Source organism: Lipophrys pholis, assembly GCF_963383615.2.
Source record: "Lipophrys pholis genome assembly, chromosome: 4".
NCBI classification, from domain to species: domain Eukaryota; kingdom Metazoa; phylum Chordata; class Actinopteri; order Blenniiformes; family Blenniidae; genus Lipophrys; species Lipophrys pholis.
The window spans coordinates 28,917,235-28,942,540 of NC_137637.1; the positions used below are offsets into that span (position 1 = coordinate 28,917,235).

The 25,306-nt window shown below is 41.8% G+C and overlaps 1 protein-coding gene across 4 annotated transcripts in view; it reads left to right on the forward strand.

Moving 5' to 3' along the window:
* The first annotated feature begins 240 nt into the window (after positions 1–240).
* Positions 241–25,306, forward strand: part of rap1gapb (RAP1 GTPase activating protein b) — a 106,774-nt gene continuing 81,708 nt past the window's right edge. For 3 of the 4 annotated variants that reach the window (XM_080462075.1, XM_080462076.1, XM_080462079.1), the window contains exons 1-2: positions 241–484; positions 22,768–22,796. The gene's annotated coding sequence lies outside the window, so the exon portion shown is untranslated. The remainder of the gene's footprint in view (positions 485–22,767; positions 22,797–25,306) is intronic. The other variant, XM_080462078.1, reaches the window with a different exon arrangement.

The window sequence follows — 25,306 nt, forward strand, 5'->3', positions numbered from 1 at the left end:
CCGGAGTCAAACCAGGGATTAGATGACTGTGAGGTGAGAAGAGCTTCACCACTACACCACCTGCACAATGTGCAGATGTTTAATTACTTCATAAATATTCCGTGTGTGTGTGTGTGCGTGCGTGTGTGTGAGTGTGCGTGTGTGTGTGTAGGAGTGGCAGGGAGCGCATTGGACGGCTGGGAGTGGTCACGTGACAGTGACAGCATGTGCGATTTAAAAGAAAGGAAAATAAGAGACTTGGGCTTCAGATGAGGAGGGATATGATCAGACCTCTGCGCCGCGGCTCTCTGCTGCCTCGTGAACGGGAACCGCGGCTCCTGCTGCCTGCTTTAAAGAGAAAAAAGAAAATAAAACCAAAGAGGCGTTTCGCACCTGTATCCAGTAACAGTTTCCTCCCTACGGCTCCTGCAGAATTAAAGCTCAGTCCTGCCTTTTGTGTTCCTCAGCAGTGAGGAAGCGCGTCCAGGATTGATCACCATTAAAGGTAAGAGACTCCGAACTTTCTGCAGAACTAATAAGTGCACCCATGCAATATTGCATTAAGACATTTTTTTTGTGCGTTTTTGCGTTACAAAACCCTATTTATTTAAAGTGAATTCACACAGTTTTTGTTCCCCGCGTGTCTCCAGCTCACTGTGCACCTGACAAAGGAGGATGGAGCCGCACTTGCTGTTTAAAATTGCACTGTGTATTAATTCCAACGATTTCTGGCGCCATCCTTACTAACTGAACACGTGATTTGTAATTAATTCAGCCAGTAAATGTAAAATCCCCGTTAATAATTAAGAATCCACAAATAACTCAAGAAAATACCTTTTAATTTCATTGCTTAGGCATGCTGGGGGCAATATTGATTCACCTACCAAAACATCCACACGTCTTTTCTTTGCTTTCATGTGATGTATTGTTACTACAGATGTTTGTCCATTTCACCTCGCAGCAATCGAGGCACTTGCATTTCCTATAAAGATGCTTATAGTTCTTCTCCTTTACTGCTGTAGCATCCACATCCTTCAGCTGTTTACTGGAAATGGATATTAAGGTGTATTCATATTTGTAGAGTTTAGGGATTCTTCATTGAGTATAAAGTCTGTGGTTCAGTTTCAAAATATAAAAAAAAAAAAAAAAAATCTAATTGGCCACTGAAAAGGAAGCAAACACATGCTTGACAGCTAAAAAAAAAAAAAATCTAAATTGTGATTTAGGTCCGAATGTGTTACGGTTGTTAGAGTCAGGTATGGCTGCTCTGACAAATTCATAAACTTCTGGGATTTTAATGCTCAGCTCCCTGTAGGTGTTGACACAGAACGGTCTGAACAGGAGGAAATATCCTGTCTGTCTCCCTGGATAAAGAATAGTGTTGATGCCAGAGGTCAGACCCGATGGAGTTGGCAGAAAGTCAAGTGTAACTTTAATACTCACTTGACACTATAGAGTTATACAGAGAACCATCTTATCGGTACAGTGGGACCCGGTGGTACTTCAGTCTACAAGACTACAACTCACATAGGCTCATAAATGGTCTTAACATTTTTTTGTTTGTTTTGTTTTTACTGTGACAATAAATTCACTGAACAATACAGCAATAGAACAGTCACTTAGAGGTCTAAGAAAGACTGCAGCCTCCGTCTCTGAGCTTTGTTTTGAATCACATGACTGGGAAGTCAGGCGCTTGTTGGAAGTCACTGCAATAGAGCCGCTGATGGGTGTGGTGTATTAGGAGAGTCACATCATGAATATGCAATAACAAGATTGCAGAAAATGTGTGATCCTGTCACGTCGGCATGGATCAAATAAAATGAGTTCCATTGTTCAGTTTGTCTCCATGAATGGAGGCAGTCAGATCAACCTACACAGGCTAAACCCTAACCCTATAAAAATCTAGTAATATAATATTAAGGCTATTCTACAGCATTTGATTATGTGTATTTAACTCTAGTGGCCAGTGATTGCAAGTGACTGCTTTTCTGTGGTTTCATATGGACGAATCCAGTCATGTCATGCAAGGAGTTGCACCTTTTATATCAGTATTGGGCCTCCGGCTTGTCCCACATTAACGTGAAGGAGAATGAGCGGTTGGCCCAGTATTGCTCTAATTGCTCCCGTTGTCTATCTGGGCAACGCGTCTGTCTGCATCATAATGATGATCTGCGCAGTCGGGGACGTAACCTTTAGTCCTGAATGTCCTGCGTGCCCAGCAGGCTGCCAGCACTCACCGTTACCTGGCTGCACACCGGGCGTTCTGGTCCATCACCTTTGCCGAATGCCACTGCCGCTTGTCCTCCGCTGTATGCTGTCTTGTACTCATCACAGCCATATTTTTTACATAGGATTCTGAACTATTTGGGCTTTGGACATCTTTTTAAGTGGCATTGAAAGGGAATCAAATGGATTCCTCAGTAAAACATTCACATCTTTTTTTTTTTTTTCTTGTGTGTGAGCAAAGTGCAGGCAGTAGGCGAGACACCTATTCAATTCCCGCTGCAACTCCTTCAGCTGGTCGCATGGAGATTAAATTAATCCGACAGTCAGGTAAAAGGATGAAGGACACATAGCAGACTGGTGTTTAGAAATCAGGGGGTGAAAAAACTGGTTAAAAAGAAAGAATGTTTATCTAAACTCAAGCTGTGCAGCCAAGGTTAGGCTTTTCAAAGAGAGAAAAATCACATTTACTGTATGAATGAGACGTTCCAGATTGTATATCTGAAACTGAACCTCTGACCATCCTTCAAAAAATAAAAAAAAAACAATTGAAAAAATAAATAGCCTTGAACTAAATTCTTCTGCATAGAGTGAACTATGTATGCAAACATTATTTTAGTTGACATAACGACGTGGCCAAGAATAATAATGGCGACACATTCTGTGCAGGTCTGGTTGACCACTGCTGATTTAGCTATCCAACTCTTATTATATATATATATATATTGTATTAGATATACAGAAAAAGCATATGAATCAAGAAAATGTCTTTTCTTCTCGACATATTTCTGGATTTGTGGAGGTACTGCGAGAAAAAAACCCCAACATATCATTTAGGTTTATCAATTAGGAGTTTATCAACATATCAATTAGGAGAATGCAGCTGCACAATATCGCAACAAAAATGTCAAATATTGCAATAATGATATGATTTGCAGAAAAGTATACGACGTTAATAACTGAGGGTGTGTATAGATGTGTTCTTTTTTTAAATAACAGTGCTCTTTCTCCAGCCACTGACACTAGCTGTGTGGGGGCCGTGTTTGAGTTATTTAAATATATATATATATATATATATATAAAAAAGTTCTTTCACATGCAAATTGGCAGTTTCCACCAACAGCGTTTCAAAAGAGAACTCGTCGGTTTACTTTGTTGTTTCGGGGGAATTTTGTTTTCAACACGATGTGTCATTTTGAAAATGATTCACAATGCAGCTCGTGTTGCGACTGAATACCTGCCACCATTTCAGTTCGATGCAGGCCTCCGTGGAAAAAAGACCTTTTGTTTGTGGATTTTAACGCCGACCCACTCCAGGTGACAACATTGAGCATCGGAGCGACGATGAAAAATCAAGAGTTTCTGTGACCTGCGACTCGGATAGCAGATTTCCTAAACTTGACAAAATTTCACAATCTTAACCTAAAAGCGTAAACGGGACCTTTTGGGGTGAGCTACAACTTCTTCTTTTCCATATTTTCCTTGATTGTCTTCTCTTTGTCCCGCCACGCTCACTTCTCACGTCGACCTGGTGTGTGGGAATCAAAAGCGAAGAGGCTCCGGACATGTTGACATGCTTGAACGCACAGCACATGCAAACATAATTTATTGCAGGTTGCGGTATACTGTGCACACCTATATTGCAATGATAATACATTTGTGGTATATTGTGCAGCCACAGTTCGGATTTACACGTTCTCCTTGTATAACATTTCCTTACTGTGCTATATGCTATTGATTCCCTCTGGCTTCTCTTGGCGTGAGTCAGACTATAGGTCCAACCAAGAAGGCAGCAACGAGAAAGCTGCTATAGCTCAATTTTTCGGGTCATGTGATGCGGGTCCCTCAGTGGGAATAAAGTGTGCAGGCAGCATAGTAATGTAATAGTTAACACTCTTGCCTCAAAGTGAGGGGGAAAAAAAAAAAAAAAAAAAAAGCTTTAAAGCCTGGTGGGGACCTTTACATGCGGAGTGTGGATGCCAATATGGGTTTTCTCTCGAGTGCCCGGGCTTCTTCCCAAAATCCAAAGACAAAACTGCTCCGAGATGTATTTGTGTAGACGGGTGGTGGTTTCGTCTGCTGAGGCCCGGTCATGCACTGGCGGCCCGTCCTGCATGCCATGCCCTCCGCTCAGTTTCAGCTGGTCATGGTCCAGCACAGCACAACACTAACTTGGATAAAGTGGACATAGAAGATGGATGGCTGTAAAAAAAATGGCTTGCCAGATCGCCGATGCCAAGGACTCAAAGGGTTTTGGGCGCTGAAGGGGTCGGCTGTGTGCGTCAAGAATAATTTGGAGGGACGGTCGATGGGCCCTGCACTTGCTCAGTCATCTGCTATTAGGCAGTCGGTGGGCTGGAATAGAGGAGCCGCATGTGCTCTCGCAACTGACCTGACAGGACTTGCATTGCCACATATTATGTATGATTTATGAGCCCTCAAGCGACTGAATCCAAAGCTTGTCGCTGCTTGGTTTGAAATTTAAAATCTACATTTTATGGAAAACCTATTTTGGCAACCTCAGACTTAAGTGAGGCTTCCAGCTAAAAGTGAACACCAGCAGCTGCTATTAAATCGTGTTCCCACAGAGGGCAATGAAATCAGCAGAGTTGCTTGATTGATTGGATATTGTTGGAAACGACTGGCCATGTTTTTTTTCTCCTCACTGTCACCTCAAACAATGATACAGTACGAGGAGCTTTTGATCTCGCCACTATCTCACTTATCAAGCCCCGTTTTCTCTGCGGTTTGAAATTTATTCATAAAACTAACCACCAACTCGGCACTCGGTGAACACCGAGGCAAATGATTTTCACACTCACTCTGGCACTCGCTGAGTAAACCAAACCTGGGAATCACAAATCCAGAGAGCACACCCCGCAAAGCAAATGTCTTTATCGGAACCAAACCTTGTTGCTTTTCGCGAAAGCCTAAATTCGTGCTGCTTTCTGCAGCTCGCCTTTTTGTTCTCGTTACAGTCGCGGCGGATACGCCGACGTCGCCTCCGCTCGCACGTCTTTCGTTTAAGTGGTTACAACGATTTGCTCTCAATAATCCTCAAGGCTCCATTCTCGGTGTCTCAAACTGTAAACAAACTGAATTTATGCCTCAAGACAAACATTTCCACACAACATTATCCTATGCAAATATTGTTTGAATCTCCCAGAGCTGCTTACATTTGTGCATTTATTCTCCACGGGAAGACGCTTGTAACTGGTAGTGACTGTGGTAAATGGTATTAAATCATAAAAGGGCAGTTTTGCGCGCATAAATATCTCACAACAAAAAGTGAATACTGAGAATGAAATGAGGAAAACACAAAGCCATGTACATTATAGTGAATGTGCTGCTTTACAGGAGCAAAAAGCAATTCAGAGACGTTTAATCGGTCGATATTTTCTTGTACAGTCGCTGTGTTCTGGCAATTAAAGAAAGAAAAAAAAAAAAAAAAGACACCAAATGGCAGTTTGAGGATGCGATTAATCATGATATATATGTTAGCCTCCGAGAGGCTATAACTGAGGCAACGCTGATCTGATCTTGATGAATCGTGGAGGAAAAGTGCCAGTTGTTGCTGGCTGGCTTGAGCGACTCCTGCATTATTCATGAGAGATGCCAAGTTTTTTGTTTGGTTTTTTTTTTTGTGTTGCCTTCTGTCTTTTATTTCATTGTCGTGCTGATGGCACAGTAGACCGAGAATGTGACTGGAAGACATGCCAGGCTCATTTAGGCAAAATCATATAATCACATTTTACTTTAAATTACCCAAACAGATTCATGCTCTGCATCACTGCACTCCCGGGGTCCTCGGTCTCACTGAGGACTCGAGGCGGCCGGTCCTCAAAAAGGTTCCAAACGCTGTCACTTAATCGTTCTTTGTGAACACAATCGTGGAAAATGTGGACTGACTAAGAGTTTCCTTGTGTAGGTTCAGTGATTCAAGCGTAGGAGGAGAACTTTGTAATTTGCACATCGGAAAGAAAAGAGCAATTTGAAAATCCTGAAGTATTTGAAGTAGCAGCTTCACGTAGCGAGGTAACCCGGTTCAAGTCCCGATGAGGTGGGAGGAGTTTGCATGAGTAATTCCACAGATGCTCCAGTTTCTTCCCACAGTCCATAAAATGCATTTGAAGTTAACCGGTGGCTAGAAATATCCTGTGCATGTGCGTGACTGCCCGTCTCTCTGTGTTGGATCTTCTGATGCACTGGTGGCCGGTCCAGAGTGGACCAAGGCCTTCACCTCCTGGATGAATTATCATGTTACGGGCTGCCACAGAGATTCTCTTCACTCCCATTTGCTTCTATGACCAACAAGTGACCCGTCTGTGGCCACACACACGGTCGAGCATCCTCACACACACACGCAACCACACACACACACACACACACACACACACACACACACACACACACACACACACACACACACACACACACACACACACACACACACACACACACACACACACACACACACACACACACACACACTCTTGAATTGATTTCTCAGGTTGTTCTCCTGAATCAAACAAATCTCGCAGTTTGCTATTTTCTGTCGGCTGACATTGAATTTCACGAAGGATGAAAAGATGAAAGGAAACTTTTTGGTTTGCCAAGCCCGCCAGCCCTACATGAGAGGCAAGTGAAAGAAAGGGAATACATCTGCAGCGACACGGTAAGCTCCAGTAGCATAAAAGGTAAATGTTGGTTTTCATGTCATCCCGTTTTGGCGTCGAGCGAATGCAGCAAATTTCATGTTTGTTTTTTGTTGATGTTTTTCATTCCACCAGCCGGGTTGGCAATTTCTATCATTTGCTTTTGTTGTAAAGATGAACAATGTCCCCAACAATAGCAAGAAAAATGGCTGTTTATCTTACAGTAATGATTAACGGCTCCTCCGATTGATCCCTGGGAGAACCTCCCACTGCTGTACCAGAGAATCGATATCCTCGCTGCACAGCAGGAGATCCATTGCTTCGGGGCGCGCTGCTAAGAGAAAAGAAAACCCCACAAATAAAAGGATTTATGGCCTTCCCGGATGCCAGAAGGTACAGCCAAACGGTCTACCTCATGAAAACCCTGCACAAACAGAAAAACTCCTGATAGAAACTGTGACTACCGTGTGTCTTTCTATCAAAGGCCGACGGTTGTGAACAACAAAACAAGGCGTCATTTATTTCTCCCAAATGTTATGCAGTTTGGATTAAAAGGCTTTCTGAACAAAATGCTCATTATCATTATTATTACAATATATTAGTATAAACATATTGGGATGCTACTGCTTGATTTCTCTTAATGTATCACAAAGGCCCACCATAGAGTTTGCATGTTATCCCCGTGCATCTCATACAGTCAAAAGATGTGAGGATTAGGTGAATTGGCCTAAGCTGGTGTGGATGTGCGTGTCTTTTCCAAAGAAATGGTACTGAGATACAAGGTCTTTTCAAACTGGCAACAATCTTATTGTTGTACTCCAGTGCATTGGGCTTTTTGTGGATCGTCTTGAAGTCTTGTTCTGTTGCGTTGATGTGAGGTTTGCATGTTCTCACTGTGTGCTTGTGGGTTTTCTCTGGATGCTCTTGCATGTTATCAGGATTGCTGGCTGATTTGGAAGTCCCATATTTTGGCCCCCATTCTTTTCCGAGTGTCGGCTGGGATCGCTTCCCGCACAGCCGCCATAAGTTGATGGAGTCTTTTTGTCTGATAACATTTAAAAACTAAAGATCTAATCTTTGGCTTTGACCTTTTTTCACTGTTGAATTTTACGCAAACCTAAATGCAAAGAAGTGATAACGATATTCAAAACTGGACGCTGATGGAAATTGCGGCCCAGTAATATGCATAATTACAGACACTTATATGTAATTGCCATTAATTATATATCTGAGAGCAGCCGTCTGTCAACACCAGGTCATTACGAATTACAGATGTATTGATTCTCAAAAGCTCATGGCTTAAGTTTTCCCATTTTGTCATTGTTTTCCATGATCATTTTGTTTATGTATTATACGTTCTTTTCCCTTCTTTCATTTGAGGTTGTTCAGTATTTGAACTTCTAAAATAGGGATTTCTTTTTCACTCTGATGGGAAGTCTTTGATATTTTCAAGTTTTACGTCATTCGAGTAAATATGACTAAAGATTTTAAGAGTATTGTGATGGCTCCATTGTTGTCCAATTTGCTGTAAATCAGCCAAATGTCCTCTCCAAGCCCCCGAAGCCAGAGAGCTCTACCTTCAGTTTACTTTAAACCAACTGACTCCACGATGTCAACTGAAATCTGTTTGTTCCCTGAAATTTATTCATCTGAATAATACAGAATGATCACCTGGAGACAAACAGCTGGTGGCACTAATTCTACACTCATCACTTGTTCCAGTAAAGGACGAAATATATCGCCTGTCAGGAAGTAGGAGTTATATCTGCTGTCCTCAAAATTCTCGATGGATAAAGATTGACTGCATTTTTAAACTAAATCAATCAATCCATCCATCAGACAGTTATATGATGACTAGTAATCTAAAGATAATACCAGCAAGTGTTTTTACCAAGAAAGCACTTGAGATGATTAAGTGCCTGGAAACAGCTGTGGTGGTCTTCTCACCCCAAGGTTGGCGGTTTAACGTCCATCACTGTCTGTCAATGTCCTTACATGTCCTTGGGTAAGACGCAGCATTTGATTGCATGAATATGAGCATGTAAAGCTGTGGGAGTCCATCAAAAGCGCTATAAAGGTGCAGACCATTACATCCGCTGAGCAAGAAATCTGTGTACATGTCTGGAGGTTTGGTTTTTACATACAATCTATTTAACACATTTGCCTTTGTGAATATGGAGCTTCAGTCATGTTTTCCAAATCATGCCAAATGCTGGGAGGAGTTTATGCTAATAAACTAAAGTGCAACATGCAATTTCATGTACTACGTCTGAAAAAAGTGCTTGCATTGTTTATATGTTTGAAAAGGAGGCGCAGACCAGCTCAGCCTTCAGCAGACATGCGGCTGGTATTCAATCTCTTTCGCTGGTTCAGCTCGATCTCAAACTTTGACTCCTCGATTGATTGTTTCCCAAATCGTGTGCAACGCTTCATTTAAGATCTTAGTAAATCAGGCCCAGAATCCGCCTTCTTTTTTTCCTCCATTAGTCTTTTCTATCACTCACTCCAATACTATCAAAGCACTGAAATGCAGCCCTTTGCACTCCTGTTGCCGGAGTTATACAAGAGGCGCCGTGAGCAAACGGTAAACACACAGGAAGCTTCTTGGGTATTCTGTGGTACTAGATCCCATTTCATGTAGCGGCTTTAAAGAAGCAGTAGACCCGTCTGATCATTTCCCCTCATCCAATAATAGTAAGCCGGTTCTTGCCTGCATGCGTAATGAATGCCTACCAGCCAACTTCGCACTCTGCCAAAGTCAGGTTTGAGATAAGCGTCATTGGAAGGACACTATTTGTCTTTCCTTGTGCCACTGATTCCTCCTTTGATTGCTTTTGCCGTTCAGGTTCACAGCATCTTGGAATCCATTATCCGGAAGGCATCGGCGCACCGTTTAGCGTAATTTCTTCTACTCACATTCCCATTTGCCAGGACAAAGTATTATACAGCACATTGTCACACTTTCACATTTTTCCGTGAGTTCAACAAATCCTCTTCTCTTTACAATTCTGAGCTGGAAAATCACTGGGAATGAGTTTCATCACGAATTCCAGGCAGCCAAGCGCTCCCTTGCTCTTCCCTCCCGAACTCACAGAGAGATATCCTGATTTTAAATGAGGGACGGTGCGTGGGGAGGTTCAGAGGGGCAGATTTGGGCATCTGTGAAATGCGAGCGGCAGCACTTTGTTAATTTAATAGCTCAGACCGAGAAACACGAGTGGGCTCTATGCTGACCTGCAGAGATGATCAGTATGCACCTCTCAATTCCCCAAACGGACATCTCTCATCTTATTTATCTGCATTTCCCATTAATGTGGCCGTTGCTGCTCTGTGGGCTGTGCTTTGCTTCCCGCCCTCCTTTTCTGCTAAGAAGATGTGGGGAAACAAGGGATTTCACAAACTGCCTACCAGGGGACAAAAGTGCAAACTTCCTGAGACTTAAAAAAAAAAAAACAGATTTCCACAAGAATTATTAAAATGTTTGTGTTGGAGGCTAACCTAAAGGATAAACAGATCTAGTGCTGCCTTGAATTGAAAGTGGGTCTCCTGCATATGAAATCTGGATTTCTCCTTATTGCTTCTCATAAGACAAAACAAGAAAATGTCATTTTCATGCTTCCTTTCTTTAACACCGCTGACGTTTCTTTGAATTATAAACACGGTTCTACTTCTTGCTATTACAGAGCTGTATCATTACCCAGTTTCTTTTCTGTACACCTTTTGAGTTTTCCTAGCAGGAATACCTGAGGGGTTTTACCAACATAACTCACTTGCCTCGTTTGCGCAACTCAAACTGTAGTCGATCCAACCATTTATGAAGCTTGACATACTCTTGTCTCATGCCTGTCAGGATATATTGAGATTAGGAGAGGTGTTCATTCGATATGGTGGAGTATATGGTAATTTTGTGAGCTCTTGGTTTGGGGTGCAGAGAGTAAATTTATTACATTTTTTATTTTTTATTTTTTTAGAGAAACAGCATGAAGAAGACTGCAAATCCGTCCTGCAGCTTTACGCCGATTTCCCCCCTCTGCAATCTCACCGTCTCATTTGTTGAGTCGCAAAAATTGCACGGCACAAAGGATTTAGGCTTTTAAAGCGAGCCGCCCTGGGTTGAACCCCACAAAATTATGATAAGGACAACTCAATTATCTCACATATAAATGGCAGCGCAATCGTGTTTATCACAATTTGAAATGTGCATAGTTATTAGAGTATCTGACTTGGTTATGAAACACAGAGTCACAGTGGCAGCCATTAAATAACAAAAACACGAACAGCCTGGGGTTTTGTCCTGCGTGGGGAATGACAACATTCATTTTTGCTTATATTTGTAAAAAAAAAAGACAAATCCCGTGCATTATGTTTGAGGCAGTAGATTACAGGCCGACATGTATGACCAAGTGACTAAATCAGCAGCAACATATTGCTTACAACTTGCAGCTTGATAGTGAATACCTAAAAATTATTCCTTAAATTCAAGTTGTTGGTTATTTTGTTTCCAGGAGCACTTGAGGTCTAAATAAAATCATTCATATTCTAATGTGCAGTATCATGATCATCAGGACATTGTTTTACTGGATTTTTAGGTGGAATTGTTCTAGTTTGTCACCCCTATGATGTCATTGTTGGGTGAGACTGTTAATCACTCCTTTCGTCTTGTTCGCCTGCTGTATACAGAGATTTGTAAGCAGCGAGACTCTATCGCACTCATCACAGGACTGATGGCAGGATACCTCTGGGACCGGTCATCAATCTGTCTCACGGTTAACACAGAGACAGTCACACATACACACATTTATCATTTGTGGGCAATTGTGAATCACAAACTACCCCCCCCCCCCCCCCCCCCCCCCCACCCCCAGCAGCAGGAGTAATATGTAAATCTTATGCATCACAGCCCCATTGGCCAGCCATTTGAAACTGCTAACCGCATGCCAAATTAAAATCCCGGTGCTCAATGTGTGTGAAATGTGACTAAACGGTGATGACAGTACAGCTGTCGCATCTTCCATGATAACTTTTTAAAACCGTAGTGTCAAACACATTTCAGTTCAGGGGCCAAAAGTTGTTTTTTTTTGACATGAATCTAAATGACAAATAAAGACTACGTCTAAATATAACCACACCTGTAAATGTTTTCTAGGTTGTTTTTTTTTGTTTTGCTTTTCTGTAAAGAAGTAGTAGAGTGCGTCAGTTGTCCAGACACACGATTCCTGCAGCCTCAGGCATTTACGTTTATTACAACTTCACTCCTAAAATATGCTCAAACTACTTCACAAGCAAAGCGTGAGCTAGCTTTTATTTCTCTGCAAGAAAGTGTGGCCTGTAATAAATTACAAACAACATTTACAACAAATAAAAACTGAATTTTGTGTTTTCTTTGTAAGACCTACACTCTTCATGTTGCCCCACATGTTTAATTACCTTTCTGACATAACAATGGGACTGAGCTGGATTCAGCTGGTGGAACTAATATTTTCTGTTGCACACTCGGCAGTACTGACCATCCCACACCCTCATCTTGATATAATCGATTTATTAACGTGGTTCCTGAAGCTTTAATTCTCCTGACTGCCCTTGTGGCTACTGGTAAATTGTGCATCTCTGCTGTTTGTTGCTGTGGAGGTCTTAAACCGTGGATCTGTGCCGAGTCCAGTTGGCTGTAACGCAGCGAGCGGTTCTCATCTGATAAGAGCCAGCAGTATACTTCTGAGCCATTAAACTAAAACAATTACCTTATAGTACTGGAACAGTCTGGAGATGTGCAGTCTGGTGGTTATTCTCAGGGACTATGACACTCGATTCATCCCAGATTGATCCTCTCCTTCATGCTGAGAGTCCTTCATTGATTGGGTAGGATTGCTTAAGTGAAATCCTTTGCAGCTTCCCTGCACATTACCTGTTACACAAACGGGAAAAAAAACCCCAACAAGCTTGTGTCTTGTGTTTTTGTGTTAGCGCAGAGAAGGTAATGGATGACTCTGGAATTGCTGAAAGGTCAGGAGGCAGGAACAAATTTACTGATAAGAGTCGGCATGCTCTCTGCGTCTGATGGGCAATGTTGGTGGCGCCGTCCCTCCCATTACTCATGCAGCGCCGAGGACCTTGTTTCTGTCACTTTTGTAATTAAGTATTGCGATGACAGTCACACAAACACCTCGAGACACACACCGGGTCCTCGCAGGAGTACGCACGTTTTCAAATCCAGCAAACCGACTCTTTTCTGAAGCAATTAAATTTGTGTAATCTGTGTTGCATAATAAGTAGGAGAAAAAAAAATGCAAATGGGAGCTGTTCTTCATAGTAGGGAACAAAAACAAGATGTACAAACCCAGTGCAACACACACCTATAATTCTGCTGCTGCTGACTGTCGACATGTCAAGGTTGTACTTTGCCCTCCACTCTGTGTCTGCTGGGATGTGTTCCATCCCTCTCCTGCAGCTCTGTGTTGGAATGATTGAAGAGATGTTTGATTGCTGGTTTATGTGCATTGTGCAAAATCTCCTTCAACAACGTTATGCAACAGAAACACGACGAAAAACAGAAATCTGCCAATCGTCATCACAATCAACCAGCACCGCTCTCCGAGCAATTTTTAGGCATTTCTTTTGCTGTAATTTTCCAAATAAAAGTTGTTGACATGTGGACTCTTAGAAAGGCAGCAATCAACAGCTCATACATTTTACATGCACCCAAAAGGAAGTGTGTTCCGACAAAATCACATCAGTGTAGAAGCAAGGGAAAAGAAATTCTAATCAGATAAGCCTTTTTTTTTTTTCAGGATGAAATCTGCTCAAAAATAACCTGAAAAGGGAAGTTTGACGTTCGACGATGAGTCATAACTGAGTCAGACGAAGAAATCTGATGTTTACATTCCGACTGTGTCTCCCAACACATGGTGGAGGGTTTCTACCATCAATTATTTGGAGCGTCACTCTGCCTTATCCAACACATTTTCTTAATTTACACATAGCTGGATACATGTATAAGGAACACGGTCGTTATGCACTTGGGAGGCTTGCTCCTCCACGCTGACACATAGGTTACAGTAGCTTCGACCTTAAAAGGATCAGTGACCTTCAAACACGTTGCCATAGTTACTGATGCGAAAGCGGTGACTGATGTGTTCGAGGTCAAAGAAGCAGCAAACACGGAAGACGGGAAGACTTGTTGTTCTGTTCATCCTACTTGCAAATGTACGTTGGCACTCGGGACGTGGATGTGGGTTCCAAAACCAACGTAATTCACCAATCAGAAATTTACGATTCAACCTGCTGAGATTTCTGATCCATGAGTCACGTCTGTGTGTTACTGTCTGCTGAAATGACTCCACAGCAGTTTCCCTGCCGGCTGCTTTGCAAAAATGTGGAATGGATTTCCTGAATGGAGGCGGGTCTCAATGAGAGGCGGAGTAATGAGTCAGGGAATCCGCTCCACAGTTTGGAGCCAGCGAGCAGGCAAGCGTAGTAGCACTGTGCTATCCAACTTTTCGTGACAACACGTCCGCTGTTTTATTTTACGATGGAAACACCACAGCAACGTGCAATGTTTGCACAGCCATTGTACGGCAGGGCGGCGCTCTGCAGCCAGACGTCACCGTTTTTAAACGCCAGCTCGCCGAGGAGAACAGCGCTGACCGCAGCATCAAAACAATGAAAAGCAGCTTGTAGCTTTCGATTCAGACCTCCGTGAAGCTGCGTCCTACTCCACTCAAAACTGTGAAAATAGTCCCAATCGTTAGTGTCGGGGGGGAAAATGCTGTTTGTACTGCGTTGCTAAAGAATTTCCCCAGTGATTAATAAAGTGATTCTGAAGTTTTAAAGATGGAACAAGTTTATTATGAGACGATGACGCAGACCCCCACATTGTCCAAATTGAACAAATATAGTTTGGACTGCTTCCTTTCCTGACCTTATACTAACCTCAAGTTGCCTTTTGGGAGCATACATGCATACAATTCTACATTTTATACTTGCCTGGAGAGAGAAGTTTATTACAGCCTCATCAACAATAATGGTAATAATAATATTAAAGCAAACAGAGCTCTGGAATCGCAATAGTATTAGTATCAGCAGATATCCAAATTCATGTTTCGGGATCGGATCGGAAGTGAAAAAATGTGCATCCCTAATTGGCACGTAAAACTCTTGCGATGTGCTGCAGCAGACCTTTTGCGCTGATGTTTTTTTTGCTCGTGGTTTGATCAATGACTTTAATCGAGCATAATGCCCATCTTCATCGGATACCCAGGCGTTCTATGCAGGTAACTAATGGCGGATTAAGATTCTAAAGTACAACATTTCAAACTAAAGGTCATTTATTGAATTGAATAGGAGACTATAATAAGCTTTGCCAGATGCACTGGTGGAACAGGTGATTAACGGTCAATTTGAGGTAAATAATCAGTAATGTCAAGAAAGAAGGATCGAGAAATGGTAAAATAAAAAGCCAATTTTTCAGGGGAAACAACATGCTGATTCAATTATTTCACCCTGCGTCAAGTGGATGTATTGACTGACTGGATTTGTCTTAATTATTGTCTCCATATGAATCTCAAGAGACATCTGAACAAAGCATGGTGTTGTTGGTTGCAAAGCAACATCGAAAAGCCATTTCAGGACTCCTTAAAATGTAAAAGCACTAATGCGAAGGCAAATGATTTGTTCCCTGAACTGAGAGCTGGTGGGAGTCCTGCTGAAGTCTGGTTAGTGCAGTGATTAATGAAGAGCCCTGGAAAAACGGGTCTGTGGTGCTCTTTTGAAGTCTTGTTTTTTTTTCCGAAGCCCTATGAACTTACAGCGCCGATGCTACACTCGTCCAGTGCAAAGAACAGCAGAGCAATGATGCAGCATGATGATGACGCAATGAGAGAAATTTGGGTTTTGGGAGAGCCTGAAATCTCAGTGCATCGCTTACAAGCCTGCAAGAGACGTGAGTCACAACTCATGACTGCGATGACCTGTTCGCCTTCGTCCGTCCTCATCTCAACAAACATCTGTACCCTCTCCATTTTTTTCTATTAACATGTTGATGTTGTTCAAATACTTTCAAGCCAAAACAATCCTCCTCTGATACACTTTGGAAATGCAAAGGGCAACTTGAATCCCAAATCCAATAATCCCACAAGAAGAATAACTTCAAAGAGCAGCAAGGACAACAGTACATTAGTAAGGGAGGTGACAGGAAGTGAAGTGTCCGGGTACAAAATATAACAGGAAGTGGGACCAGAACGAAGACTTGTCACAAGCATCACGATTAGCAGAATCATTTTAGCATATATCATCTGACTGTCTTTAACTCTCGTTTTGTTTGGAAGATGTGGAAGTTACCGATTATAGTCACTTACCTGATAAAGGATGAATAAAACAAGAAGCAGAGTGTAAATGTTAAAATTATAACGGTAGTTGTCAACCGAGCCAGAAGAGACACTGCAAGTGTGATTTGCTTGTTAATTAGTATTTTTGCGTAGATGACTGTGTCCAAAGGTAAAGTTGCTGAACCTCATGCTCCACTCTCGTAACATGCAGTCATTGCTCATTCACACATGCGGAGACCCCACGCTGCAGTGAAATGTCAGCAAGATAAGTGACGCTGCCTCGCACCACGCCAGAAAGCAATGAGAGGAAGGAAACGCAATTACTATAATGAGGAGTTGAGGGGGCTGTCTGCACTGCGCCCCCGTCACATCAGGTAAACCTTTATCAATGATTGTAAGGGAACGGCATTTAAAGCAGGCCGGTGCGAGGTGAGGGACTTCGAGCGGTGCCTGCGCCATTTATTCTACATTCCTTGGTCTCCTGATAGTCTGGCTGTTTGTGGCACTGAGCGAGCGAGGCCCGCGGCAGTGATGGATCGCTGGAGTGAGGATGTCATTAGACTAAAACTTGTCAGTCATAAATATACAGTGTGCATCAGACTGATGGGAAATTGCTTTTATGAGGTCATTGGGTTCCTCTGTGATGACTCCTGCATCCTATACTTAGTGCTTCAGTGTATTTTTAGTCTCTGGCTGTCACGTTCAAAGCACCTATAGCGACTGGAAAACATATCCTAATGATGATTACAGTTACTTTGAGTTATATTTTATTTATTTAAGGAGTCGTTATCATTGACTGACTGGAAGTACAAGGTTAATGATGAAGTAAGTTTCATTACTCTTAAGTATTTCTCTTAAGTAGTAGTGTTGCCGTAACACATTAATTCAGCTTTCAGCACAGTGAAGGCCAACCTGATGATTAGTTAAGAAGCATTAGAGTTAGTTGGAGGAAGATGCACCACAATCTGGATTTTAGTAGAGTCTGGAAAAAAATTGTCTACAGCAGTCTGCGTGTTTATAGTATTTCTCAGCTCTTTTTTGGGGGGGGGGGGGGTTGTTTCATATGTCAGTTAGTCATGACTCATGATGATAAGATAACATTTATTTATCACTATTAATTACAGTGGACACAAGATACTGTTCCTGTTACTTAAACTTGGACATCTTTTATGCTCCGGTCAGGTCAAATGCTGTTAGTTACTGTTGCTTTTTTAGTACATTATTCGCAACCCTGTGTTTTACATGCAACTCGGTATAATGATGATTTACCAAATTCATTCTTCATTGTCTCACAATTGGAATGAGATAATGGTAAATTAGTTGCTTGCTGTGATGATACGGACACTCGCTACTCTCTTGATCTGTGGATTGAGTTCAATTCAATACCAAGCAAAGAGCTTGATGCTGCCTGTGTGTTGGTTCCTTCTGTACATACACGTATAAGTCAAGGTTTGCTGTGTTGTATTGTCATCAAGAAGGCTTGTTTTTGATTTCTTTTTTCATTTTGCGAGAGGGAAGAGGAAAACAATAGTGTCATTTACTGACAGCTGTGTAAAATGTTATAGGTCACATCCCTCTGGCGAGACCCAGGGCTTTTATACACAATTAATTTCCCCCCGATGGTCAAAAAAAACGATTCTGCCTAAAAAAAGGGACAGCCTCATATTTATTCGTAAACGTGTTCTCACCTTCGTGAGCTAATGTTAGCAATTTATCCTCTTCTCTCTCTCTCCGCTAAGATCTTTGCCGCCTTCTGTTGTTCGCTTAATGCTCCTTCACAACCTCGTACTGAGACAGTGCGACCCCCAGTGGATGGATTAGAAACTGCAGTTACTTTTGTTCACAAGTTACATCCATTAACTTCTTATAAACACTTTATAAAGGCCTCCTCCAGAACGATGCAGAAACTGAAAGAAAGATTAGTTTAGTCATGTGTGGGACTAAGATTTTGCCGACTTGTGCATCCTTTCTTATCTCCCTATAACCTCCGTCATGACATCCACACCTTACGTCCTCATTTGACCCCAAAAGAAAGCCTTTGCCAAGTTTTCAGAAAAGTGTTGCTAAATTATTGCTTCTCCCATTTGTTTTGTTTAAGTTTTATTTCACAAAGTTGGATGATAAAGCAGGACTGCTTGGATGACAATTCTGCTTAGCAATTGAAATATCAAATACCCCAAATATCAGGGACGAATGCTCGGATAATAAAAACCAAAATACAACCCAGCTGAGCCGTTTTCCCTCTGGAGATGTGAGTAAAAGGGTTTTTCTTCCCCGGTCATTTTCTTTGAACCATAGCTCAACAAAACATACCCCCCAGGTCCTGTATACTGTGAATATGAGCGCTTAATTGAGAAAACTTTGTTTGCTTCACAATGCTCCCTGTTTTCGTCTTCTGGCTTCTGGCTAACCATTGTTTCTCCCTCTCATCCTCCGAATGTTTTCCATGCCTTCAGCTCTCAGGGACATCTGCCCTCGCCAGCCACGGCTTCATCGTGTTTTATTTCCTTTATTGTTACATTCTGAAAAAATAAAAAAATCCTCCTGGGATTTGGACCAGGCACACAATCAAAAATTCATTAAAACGCACAATTTGATTGTTTTTCTTTTTGTTCTCTCTTTATTTTTTATTTTTTTGCTTCTAAGTAAGCTGAGGATATGGAATCATGATTGCACATGGCGAGCCTTGTGTTTTTGTTTTTGACGATGTCACTTGAAGTTTCTGGTTTTTCACGTGTCAAAGAGGCCGTTGTGAACTTGGCTGAAGTCGGGGCTGCTTTTTCTGGTCCTCGTCCTGCTTCCATCTCTGGGCGTGTTGCTGTATGACGGCTGTGACGGCAGTCTTAAGTCTAACGCCTGTGGGAAAGGCTCACATCTGGCTTTTTATTCTCGGGTGCCGTAATGTTCCAAACGGCACACTCTATTACGATGCTGTTCAATCACAGTTGGTGGAAGAAATATATTTATAGTAAGTACAAGTATATCTGAGCTCAAATCGAATTGACCTCTGCAGCTTTTGCGATGATATATCACACGGATTGACAGTGAAGATAATCTTGGGATTCCCTCTCAGACTGATTGAAGATTGCCCCAGTCACCTCACGGACCAGCGCAGATCTTATAGCTATTAATTTCTCAATCTCTTGGACTTTAAGGAGTAATTACTTACTGATTCTGACACTGCCGTGTATGAGTGGCGGCCCAAACCTCTTTAAATAGTGAAGCCGAGGGGAAACTTTCTTTAATGTGAACCTGAATTATCTTCCATTTACTGAACAGAAATTTTTCCAAGCCACTCTTCTTACTAATTAAGCCTTCAATCTAAAAAGGAAGACATCTTCTTATAGAAAACCTGATTTATAAAAATGGATAACGTGCAAACTAAATGCAGAGAGCCCTGCGAGTGCGGGATAGAACTATTAATGTCACTGATGTGACGGATTATCGCATGAATTGTTCATATATGAGACACTCTGACGACTGGTTACAGTTTTTGTCGCCGTACATCGTGTATCTTAGTGACCATCTCACGCCAAACGCTCCTTTCAGTTTTCACCCAGACGCGATTCGCAGCTTTTCTTGAGATGTGAGGAGGGAAAAAAAAACAAGCAAAAAAAACACTGGGAGCAACTGTTATTTAACTTGTGTGCGTCAGAGAGTCGCCGTGCGGCTGCAGCGCCGTGCAAAGCTGCCACTTTCAGAAGAAGAGATTTGAGGTGGCAGTCCAATCCCGCCTGCAGTTCCTTGGGAAATCGCTGCTGCGGCATCGCTAATCGCAGCGTCCCACATTTTGTATCGGGGAAAGCTAAACGCCAACTTCAGCTTCAGACCTGAAAAAAAAAAAAAAAGGAATCTGGAATGTCAACTGTATCTTGCATGTGTCTGCTGAAGGTCTTGAGGGTCTTTTAGGAGGTCGCATTGATCCACACGCATTATTTTTCAACGTCTGTTCACCTTTTCCTGCTTCGGCCTCGAGACCGTCGTCAGAGGACACGGGGGAGAAGCCAGCTCGGCCGTGTTTAGATGCTTCGGGCCGGCTTCCTGTTTTTAACTGCAGTTTAAACTGCGCATTTAGTGCCACTTTACATTTGCCACTTGCAGCTCTGCTTTGTGCGACCGCACACACGCCTCTCATTAACATGTAATAATGAAGCGCTTCGTTTGTTTGAATAAATGCGCTGGGTGTGGCTGGGGATTACAGGTGAAAGAGTTTCTGTTTCTAGTCCATGTTCATCCAGAAAACGATTTTGGGGGGGAAGAAAAAACAAGTCTCTGGTTTAGTCTTCCAAAGCCCTCAAGCATGATGACCCACATGAACAAAAAACAATAAATAAATAAATAAATAGAAAAGCCAGGGAAACAAATGTGGACAGAATCCTCCACACAAAACAAACGTGTTTCATTTGCTCCCTTGATGATGACTCCCAGGTTTATATGTGTAGGTGGTACAGATGTATTGATTACTGCACCTCTTGTTTGAGCCGAGGGTGAAATTCAATAAGACAAAGCTATTTCAGCACAAATGTGGAGGTGAGTTGTTCACGCAAACGCGCACTGTGCACCGCATGTACGGTGAGCTGCAGGTAGGATTTAGCAGAGTTCCGTCTATGTCAGAAATTTGTGGGTTCACGTTTACTGTTTGTGTACAGCTGATTCATTTTTTATTACTCTATTGAAAGTCGGATGATTATCTCACTCCTCTCATCAAGACACTATGATTACATTTGCGGACGACTCCATCGTATTCATTCCTTTTCTGTATCAGTCTTGGTAGAATAGGTAAATTAAGATAACTGGAGAGGGTAATTAACCTTGCCTCCAACTGTTAATTAGGATTAGTGCCCACCAGATATCACTGATGCTTGTGATAATGAGAAAATCCCTGCAGTCCAAAGACATTGAGCTCAGTTAACATATTAATATTAGTACAGAATGTACTATGTAGAAAGTGGCCATATAAAAATTTTTTCCAATGTAAACATGCATATTGTGGGGATTTTAGAGTAATCCTCATATTTGATGGATTTAGCATTTTTGGATTCTATCCACCGTATACCGTCAGGTCACTGTGCAGACAGTTTTACAGCTCCACCATGGAGCAGACTGCTTTGCTGCAATGCTCGGGGTTTACTTCATCAGCTCAAACGGCTCATGGTAAGATGATACTGTCACTTGCAGTATACATAAACCTCGGAATGAAACTCCTGTAACGGCCCAGTCCAAAGTCGTCGTCGGTTATTATATATTTTTACATCTTGGAAGCAAATTCCATGAAAATTCTTATCATAAACAACTCAATAGTCTTAATACTTCTTGACTGACATTTTCTTATACACCCTTCATGCAACGCTTTACATTAATGTGCATGTAATTCTGTCCAACATGCACCTTTTATTATTATATACTGTATCTGTGCCTTTGCTGTGTGGGTGTAACAATACCTGATTAGAAAACATGTCTACAATATATTCTCCTTTTGACAGCACTCAAAGGCACAATTAAAAATGTAGATTTTCAACACGAGCAAGTATTTCTTGAACTGCTGTTTTAAAAATACAATAATGACGATCTCTTATCCATGTTAGCCTGGAAAAATGTGCACGAAAACAACTTGTCAAAGTGACTTAAACTTCCCTGAATCAAACAGGAGTCGATTACTGGCAGTAATTAGAAATATTTTCAGTTCCTGTTTGTGTTTCGCGCAGATATAAAAAAAAAAAAAAAGTCACACGATGTAGCTCAATGTCAACGTCTTTATCAACCTAAATGCCGAAAGGCTTTTGGTTTCTTTGTCTTCGTTCTCCGACAGGTTTTATTGTGTCACAGATGTTATTCACTTTACTTGAATTGGAGCAAAACCTTGTAAATAACTGAAGTTATATAATATGAGTATTTTCGAAGCTGGACATGTCATGGGTAAATGAAAGGTTTTAATGTTTGTTCCAGTTGCTCCTTTTTTTTTTTTTTTTGCTAATGTTTTCTCTTAATAAACCGGTTTGGTTTTCTCTTAATAAACCCTTTGCATGTTGCCAACCAAAAATGTGGGTTCACATGCATTTTCAATTTATTATTCAAGCTCAAGGACAGAATTGCCATGGTGGCTTAGTAGCGGCATTAACCCGACAGTTAACGCCTTTCTGGCTTTCCATTAACCTACACAATAGAACTGCCCCGCTAATTTTCACAGCTCCACTTTAACAATAATTGATATTCATGATGTGTGTTCTTGCGGCTGCCAGTTAAATTCAGTGTACACAGGCGGAGGGGCGGGTGGGTGTTTTAATCTGCTTGGGGATGTGTGCCACATTTAAGTCAACAAATCAGTCAGGGCGCAGCTAAATATGGCACGCTATAGTGATGTTTTCTCTGGAGTAAATAAGATGTGATTAATTTCACATTGTAGTGACACACCATGTGCCATTAATTGTTTTGAAATGGGTGGTTTGAGCCAGCAAATGGTTCGGTGATGAAATGTGCTGGTCTGCTGACTCTGGTATTGCTGTTCCTTTTAATCTTGAGAAAATTGAGTGGAATTGGACCAGAAGAGTTTTGAATAGATGATCTGAATGTGTGTTTTCTCTCTTTTAAAGGAGCTGCTGACGAGAGGAGCGCCTTACAGGTAAAGCCACATCATTACGTTTAAACACCTTACTCAAAGATGAAAGAGCCTCGGCTTTCATGTTTTACCCTGCAGGTTGAGAAACAACTTCCCAAAGTGAAAAGAATTTAAAAAAGAAAATAAAAAAATTCTATGATTTTTGCATTGCCGCTCTGTCTTTGGCCAGCTGCCATGTAGCGGGAACACTCCAGGTCACTTTGTGCGGTGCTGTTTTCACGAGATTATTACCTTTGCGCGGATTCTGCAACAAAGAGGCACAAGGCAGCATTGCTTTCCTTTAAAGCCCTGCTGCCTTCAGAGACGCACTGTGCTTTTAGTACCCATGTCACCTGATGAGGAGGCCTTACAATGGCTATACCGCCAAGCTTGGTAATTACAGACCCGGTCAATAGTGTGGTAAACAGGACGCATGGGCTCCAGGCCCGAGACAGACGGTCCACTGTGAGGATAAGTGTGTGTATTTCTCAGTCGTATTGTATAATTATTCAAATTGTATTTATTTTGGATTGCATTGGCTATAAGTCTGCCTGACGTGAGTTCACATCAATCTCGGACTTCCTGTATCTCTGCTGTCAAGCTGTTTATTCATTTATTTATTTATTTTCTTTGGTTTGATTGCTGTGCCAGTTCCCTATGAAGTGCTTTGACCAGTTTTCAAGCTCCATATCATTTCCAATACTACAGTTGAGTGGCTCTTTCCTTGAGTCATTGACAGTCGGGGTAGTGAAAGCCACTTCAGTAAACAACAAAACAATCTGTATTGGTTGCCTGTGTACTTAGGTTGAATAATTTATGACTTGGCTTTCGGTCAGCTCTGGTTACAAGGTGCAAAAACTGCATCCTGTGTGGACTGGCAAAGCTGCTTTGCATGAACTTGTCAGCTTTTGTCTTTTATTGCTTTACAGTAGTGTCATTCCTAACAATGTGGAAAATGCTTCAGATCATATTTTGAATGAATTAAACGACACCCATGCGCTCACACTATTGTCATTGATCTCTTATCCAAGCCAGATAGTCTAAAAATAACTTTTTGAATGGATTTGACTTTTAAGACATTTTCTAACATGCTGTCAGCGACAAAATGGAAAATTAGGATTCACCACTGCTTTCGTTTTTGTCCTGAACCTTTCAGGAGTGATGATATCTTCACACATGTGACATTATTACAAGAAAACAAATTGGATGTTTTACAGAAACAACTGGACTCTTGGTTTGTTCCCACTCGTTTGGTCTATTTAGAATGAACCCTGTTACGATGACTCTGTTCCCGAGGTTCGTTCAATGAAATGTGAACGCTGTTTTTTTTTTTAACTATGGTAGCAAACTGAGACCTGCTTTACAAACAGACAGGGTTTGTTCTGCACTGAATGACGTCTGGTGTGATTCAATCAAAGTACTGCGAATACATCATGGACCAAGAAGCTCTAAATTCACCAAACTCATGTTGTAATCTGCTTTAATTTCTTAATGCCGACGCACAATGGCAGAATTCCTGCTCCTGGTTTGAGTCTTTTCTCCATTTTATCAGCTGTTGGTGAGATCCTGGCTTGCAAAAATACCACAACAATAATCTGACAGGCCTTGTGCTGCATTTAGGCGAAAACACAGCATTCTTTAGGAGGTTATCTGTCACAACAACATGCGTTCTGTTTATGCCTTTAGGTTGAATGTAAAAAATGTCACCGTGAGTGCAGAACAGACCATACAAAAGCCCAAGCATTTTTTTCTTTTCAGCCGTCAAGTCTGGATAAGGGAAGCACAGCACAGGTGTGAGCACTGTGCTGTTGGATGAGTGAGGTGTGTGTGTGTGTGTGTGTGTGTGTGTGTGTGTGTGTGTGTGTGTGTGTGTGTGTGTGTGTGTGTGTGTGTGTGTGTGTGTGTGTGTGTGTGTGTGTGTGTGTGTGTGTGTGTGTGTGTGTGTGTGTGTGTGTGTGTGTGTGTGTGTGTGTGTGTGTGTGTGTGTGTGTAAAAGAAAAAAAAAAACACATTAAATGCTGGTAATGTGAAGATTTTGCTAGTATATATAGCTCACACAGGGGCCCCCTGATTACTTCAACAGCGCCCCCCCCAGGGTGAAACCCACATGGAGTAGCCAGAGAGGGAATGAGTTGTAAGGCCTCTAATTAAGTGTTATCACAAGCGAGGGAGTGTTGCGATACTCTCTGAGACCAGCTGTGACTCCATTCGATTCAGTCCTCGGCATGAGGCCGACAGCACTATTTAGAGTTTGATCCTGGTTTTGTAGAATCTTCTACACAATCTCCGTCTCCACCAACACAAATAGTGTCCTCATGAACCCCAAGACCGATTGTGGATAAAACAGAACAAAGGTACTGTAATCTTACCTACATTCTGCGTTTCCTTGTAATCTCCCTGTCTGAATCACATTTATTTGTACATTTCCAATTTATAATGCAATAGCTGTCAACGGTATTGGCCATTTCGAATGTAATAAAGCCAATAAACACGAGATTTTTACTTCTATTTGAATAAAGCCTTTACACTTGGTT